We start from the raw sequence: 6,239 nt of genomic DNA on the forward strand, positions 1-6,239 counted from the left end.
ATATTTAAAATCTCTTGCTGTTTGTATATTTAATGTTTTAAACTGTTTTTAATGTACAGACATGTTAAACTGGTGCACTTTTTAATCCCAATGGGAAAAATTGCAGCTAAAAGAGGTTGTTTGCAATTAGCAAATGTAATATATTTCTTTATTCTTTTTAACTTAATGGATTTCTGTTAAACTTGTCAGTATTATCAGGGGAAAAAAAATCACACCAATGTCATGAATAATTACACCAGAATGCTGGTCACTGGGTGCCTTTCAGACTTGGAGGGTAATTGATATTACAAAGCTGGCATTACTTAAAGTACATAATAGGCCACATTATGTCTTAAAGATACTATAGTTACGGAACAGGCATTTTTTCCTACCACGAATTCTGCAAATTGTAAATTATATAATTGAGTAATGACTTTTAGCCTAGTTTTCTGAAAAAATGAAGCTTATGCCATTGCATTACCTGTCCCTATCTCCCCTTCTAACTCTTTGCACTTTTCTGCCGGATTTGGCAGATGAATGGCAGTGTTAAGAGATTCTTACAGGTTTTATGAGAACTGACAGCTGAGAATAACTCAGCCATTTTACATTATTTGTCAGTGGCTGGCCACTGTTCATATTAGCCAACCAGTTAATATGGGAAAACTCCTAGTTAGCCGCTATGTGTATTGTCTCTTGTATAGTTGCTTGGCCAAAAAAATGTAGTTAGGAAGAATCTGAGGATGGGTGGTATGGGAAGAGCTGCACATACCGTGGGTATTTAGGGCATATCTGGGCAGGGAACAGCAGCTGTTGGGAAAGGAGTTAAGAGGGAGGTTTTAGGGGTATTTCATTCTGGGTGCTGATAGGATGTGCGGAAAACCTATTTAATGCAGTAGGAATCGCAGAAGGCAAAAGACTCAAATCTGTAAGAAATGAGGCTTCATAGAACTCCTCAGAGGCTTTTTTTTATAAGAAACAGAGTTGAATTCAAGCAGTTATTTTATATGTATAATAAACATTTCTTTTTAATTTTAATATTGTTTTCTTACAAAATATATTTCTAAGAAAAAAAACTCAGTGGTTATTTTGCGTCCTTTTATTTCTTGTGCGGCTTTGGTTATTTATTCATATTTCAGAACGTGCAGGCTGTATGGCATAACTCTTTGTAGAAAATCGAGGCACAAGTCTATTATTTTGGGACAGCTATATTGAACTTTATGGAGTCTTAATTTGACTCCAAAATTTTGGAAACTCCATTAAAACCACAAGTGTGATCTCAAAGTTAACATATTAAAAGGCAAAGATAATAACTTTCACCCATGGAGGCACATGTGTACACCGCTTTCAAGCAGGGGTACATCAGAGATGGGAAATTTAGCTGGAAACAAGGGCTTCCATTTTATGTTTTACACCAAATAGATATCAGATCAAACCCAGAAAAGGTTGAGGAAGCCAGGGTTTTTCTTTCAAATTTTCAAGTGTCACAGGTCACGCTCTTAAGAATCTTGTATTTCTCTCCTGTAGAGATGTCCAGTGGCGGGCTGGTGGGAGAAAGATACTCACCATTGAGTTGTGTTAGACCTAAGCTTGCTATTTGACCTCCTTAGCGAGTGCTCTGAGTACTTAACGGTATTACATGAAGAAGGGGAACCACCAGCACTAACTGCTGCGTCTGAATGACAGTGGCTGTGTGCCATGTGTGGGTGTGTGCTGGATGTACTCACAGTACTTGTGCGCGTTGAACCCTAATAAAGACACTTGCTGGCTACCCTATGAATCCTAAATCCCTGCTAGCTTGGGAGACGGCTCCTGAGGCTCAGCCTAGCAGTGCATCTATCTCTGTGTGCCCATTAGCAATGCTGTCAGCCTCTGAATTTCACAGTGAAATGTAGGGCCTTAAATTCCCCTTGTGCAAAGATTTAGGGGCCTAAATGATGTTGGGAGGAGGCATTAGTGTCATCAGGAAGCAGCTCTGTCTGTTACTGCTATGAACTGGATGGGAGAAATCTGGTAAAACAGGTCTCCGTGGGCTACTCCTATGGTTACATTGTGGAGCCATGCTCCGGCTATCCACAAAATAGAAAACAGGTGGGAGTCCTATTCTGCCTATCTTCCTTTGTGTGCAGTCTCATTCTTACACGTATGGAAAAGGAAACATGAAATTCCATGTAGTACTGTTAATAAAGGCTAATTTTGCTCTTATTTTCAGAGCAGTCCTGCTTTGAAAAGCTTTAGTGTCATTCAAGGCAGCCTTGGCAAGTATGCTGAGGTGACAGAGTAAACCACTTGTCCTAGCGCTGACATTACTACAAATAAATCTTCTTGCAGAAGTGTCCTTTCTTTTCTTCTATAAAAGGTGTCCTTGTTTGGACATGGCAAAGAGAGTAGGCTAATCAATTAACAAAGAGCGTTACCTTGCAAAGGAAGTAATGCCTCCTTAGCTAAGAAAGGTAAGTTTATAGTCTTCAAAAGATAATTATGGTCTGTGGGTAGAGGATGATAATTTCCTGAACTTTGAAGTTAAAAAAGCCTTCCTTTGAAACATAATTTATTTGGAGTTCTGTGTATGTGTGTGTATGTAAACATCCATATATTTTTACTGTGTGCTTGCAAAAAAAGTAAATTTTCGTGTATGGGGTTAAATTGCATATTTTGGCACCTGGGTGCGATTTCCCCCGCCTTCCCAAGCTCTTTCCAGCCAGTACGTGTTTCTTTTTCTGTCTATCCCACTTCCTTTTCTCTGGCTCCTTCCAGCTGCCAGTCTCCTGCTCACCCCACTCTCGCTGACTTATAGCTCTTTTTGCTGGTGGTAGCAACAGCAATGGGTGAGATATAGCCATACTTCCCCGCATCTGGGCCACATTCAGTGATTTGGCTGTGTATTGGGGTACAAAGCATTAGGAATACTTGTCAAAAAGATTTTTCAGGTGTTAATGCAAAGGCTTAGCTGGATAGGAATGAAGAAAGAAGCCGGGGAATAAGAAACCAATGAATCAGACACACAAATCGGTCCATGCTGCCTTTTGGTTCGATGCATCAATTTCTGAAGACTCCAGACAATTTATGCATGCTTATCCTTTTGCCATTGCAAAATTAGTCACCAGCAAAACTTTATAGACACAAGCATGATCATATGGAGCGTTTTGCTGCAGTGATGCAAGAAAACTCAAATCTCAGCCAGAATCTGTTCTCACATGTATCCACAAGCACATGCAGGCAGTTTCTTCTTCTTTCCCCTTCTCAGTATTGATTTCTTGTCCAGTATTTCCTGGTTGCTGGTATCTGGGATCTCAGCCTGTGGACTTTGCAAAATACTGCTTTTTTTTAACTCCCCGGGATCTGATCCTGCAGAGCCCATTCATTTGCCTAATGTTACCTAGCCCCAAAGCACAGCTTGGTCATGAAAAGCTGAGAAACCTGTGTCAAGCTTGTTTGAATGAGCTTTCACAAGTTTACAGGCAAATTTGGATGTTTCTTTCTTCTACTTTACTTTTAAGTTTTGCCTTAAGTGTCAATGATGTGCTAAGGTTTCTAACTGCATTTCCAAGGAAGTGGTTGGGCTGGGGTGGACGTGAGGGGCTGGGTACCTCTAATTTACCAATATCTTTTCACAATCTTTTTTATGAAGTTTAGCTGGAGCATATTTGCGCACAGTTGTTCACCATGTGAGCCATGTGCTCCCTACTGCCTGCCTCCTTGCATGAAACAGTGCTTTTACCGAGGCCGCACATCACCAAACAGCTCAATTTATGTTTAGCTATGGCAGAAAACAAGCAGGAACTCCAATTACTTTCAGCTCCTTACAAGCTGCAAGTCACAAAACGATAGATCCCTTTTATTTTTCTAACCTTCTGGTTCTCATTTTACCCTCTGTGAGTTCCTTGTGTTCATTTAGCGGAGGATGCCAGAATCATTTTTTGGCAGCCAAGCTGACATTTTAGGTGCTGTCATGTCTTTATAACCAAGATGTAGCTGCTGCCTCATCCTGCAGGTACCTAAATCCCTAAGCCCCTAGGTTGGCATTACCAAACGTGAGTAAGGTTGCCTGATGGGCAAGGTCACCTTTCAGTTTTTGGGATCCCGACTCCATAACGGGAGGATTCACAGAGTGTCCCACCCCATCCCCTGCCCAGCAAGACACAGATTTTGGAACTCTTTGAAAGACGAGTGCAGCCTCCATGAAAGGCAGTTGCTTGCGAAGTTCAGATACTCCTCTGTACATGATGCTTTTAAATCAGGTTCCTCATCAGTCTGTTCTTTTTGGTTAATTGGACAGAATGAGTGGAATGCTGGGAGTGATCCCAAAGTTTTAGCCTGCCTAATAAACATTCAATTTATAGTGAGCAATGAAACAGCCCTATTCCAGATTATCCCAACCCTTGTTTGCTGGAGCAGTCACCCACAAGGGTTCACAGTCCTGCTTTGGCTGTGCACAGTCCTGCTTTAGCGTTGCTCTGTAAGAGATTATCCATCCCCTTGTTACCTCCTCCTTTGTTAACCTGGCATCTAGAGGAATGGAGGTACAGCAAGTCACATAACCTTTATAAACTTATTTTGCCCTCTGGGAGGGCAACTAATAACTAATGAAACTACTTTAGTTAGTAACCATTTGCAGAATATGTCTACTTTCTGGATAAGCATCTCCTAAAGATTATGCTTTCTGCGTTATCCAGAAGTTTGACCAGGTCTCCATTTACATGTACCACTTTGCAATGTCACTAAATGATTTTTCTTCTGTGAAGTGTCGCATGCAGGAGTACAGTTTAAGCAAAACAAGATCCCTGTGGTTTAATGTTTTATCTTTCATCATAGCTACAAACCTTTGCCTAGTAGAAGAACTACAATTCTGAAAATGTGAAGTTAGGTTATTTCTGGCCTGCTAACTGAAGGAGGGCTGGGGTTAAGAAGCTGGCCAATAGCCTTGCTGCTTAAACCTGCCTCCCTCTTAAGCAGACTGGTTTAACATGCTGAGATACCACCAGGTCTCCTTTAGGCCCCGTAGGGTAGGCCATATGGCCTAAAACGTAATGCTCTTTATGAACTTGAGAGTATGTACCTTGGGGCTTGACAGAGAGAGCTCCTTGCAGTGGGTCAGAACAGACCCAGTGAGAGAGCTAAAGCAAACCCATGTGGACAGTGAGATCCGTGTCTGAGCTCTGCCTTTTCCTTCTATGATCTATCGCTATCAGTAAGGAATGAAAAATTGAAGAATAATCTGGCTATGGAAAAAGTTGTTAATTTTCTTGCCAGTTCCTGGAAGCACCTGCCTATTTTACCATTTATTGTCATTTGTACATGTAGAGCTAAATTATTATTTATGTGAATTCTCACTTTCTCTCAAATGTTGTACTTCACCGCTAAGAAAAAGTAATTTTAGTTGTACCCAATTAGCCTTACTGTAAAAATAAAAAGTAATCTAATAAATCCGTATCAAATGTCTTGTATTACAGGCCAGTGTTTTGCGCTCTCTGGATTAGTAGCACTATATTCTGTTTCTATTATTATCTACTATCTACTATCTACTATCTGACTATTCTTCTTTTTTCAATCTGGTTGAAAATTGCATTTAAAAAATAAGATCTTTACAAAAACACAAGCCAAATAGAAATGCTCCCATGATTTATTTGAAAAAATACAAACAAATTTCCTCCAAATTGCTCTTATTCTCTAGTATATGCCATCTGTACATTTGCAAAATTTTGCTGATGTGTGTGATTTTGAAACAAAACAGTTCACATAAAAAGGATAATTGAGTACTCTATTGGCCCAGCTGTGCTGTGAGACTTGCTGAATGTGAAAATTTCCCCAAAATACATAAATTAGTTGTTACAATTCATTCAGTTTTATTAATCTGGGTTCATAGTTGTACTGCTAAGAGAGGGCTCAGCTTCTCACTTTGAAATCAGTGGAAGTTTTCCTGCTGACATCAATAAGACCACTATTACAGATTGTTTATATATGACAGTTTTTAAGCTTTTTTGAGGAAGTGGCTGTTTTTAGTTTATACTGGTATTTGTCATTCTATGTCATATTAAACTGACTTAAATAAAACACGGAGACAATCCGAGTGATTTTCCTTCTACAAAAGATCCACTAGTTGTATCAATTTCCAACGCAGTACATACATATAGTCCAGAAGTAATAGGGAGTAATACTGGCAATGCCCTATAATGTTTGTTAGTCTGTGACATATTTTATCCGTGCATCTCTTGTGAGATCTGCCTTGGGAGGACCTTACAACTTGTTCTGGGACTTCTGGG

This window comes from Struthio camelus, chromosome 1 (assembly GCF_040807025.1).
Source record: "Struthio camelus isolate bStrCam1 chromosome 1, bStrCam1.hap1, whole genome shotgun sequence".
NCBI lineage: Eukaryota > Metazoa > Chordata > Aves > Struthioniformes > Struthionidae > Struthio > Struthio camelus.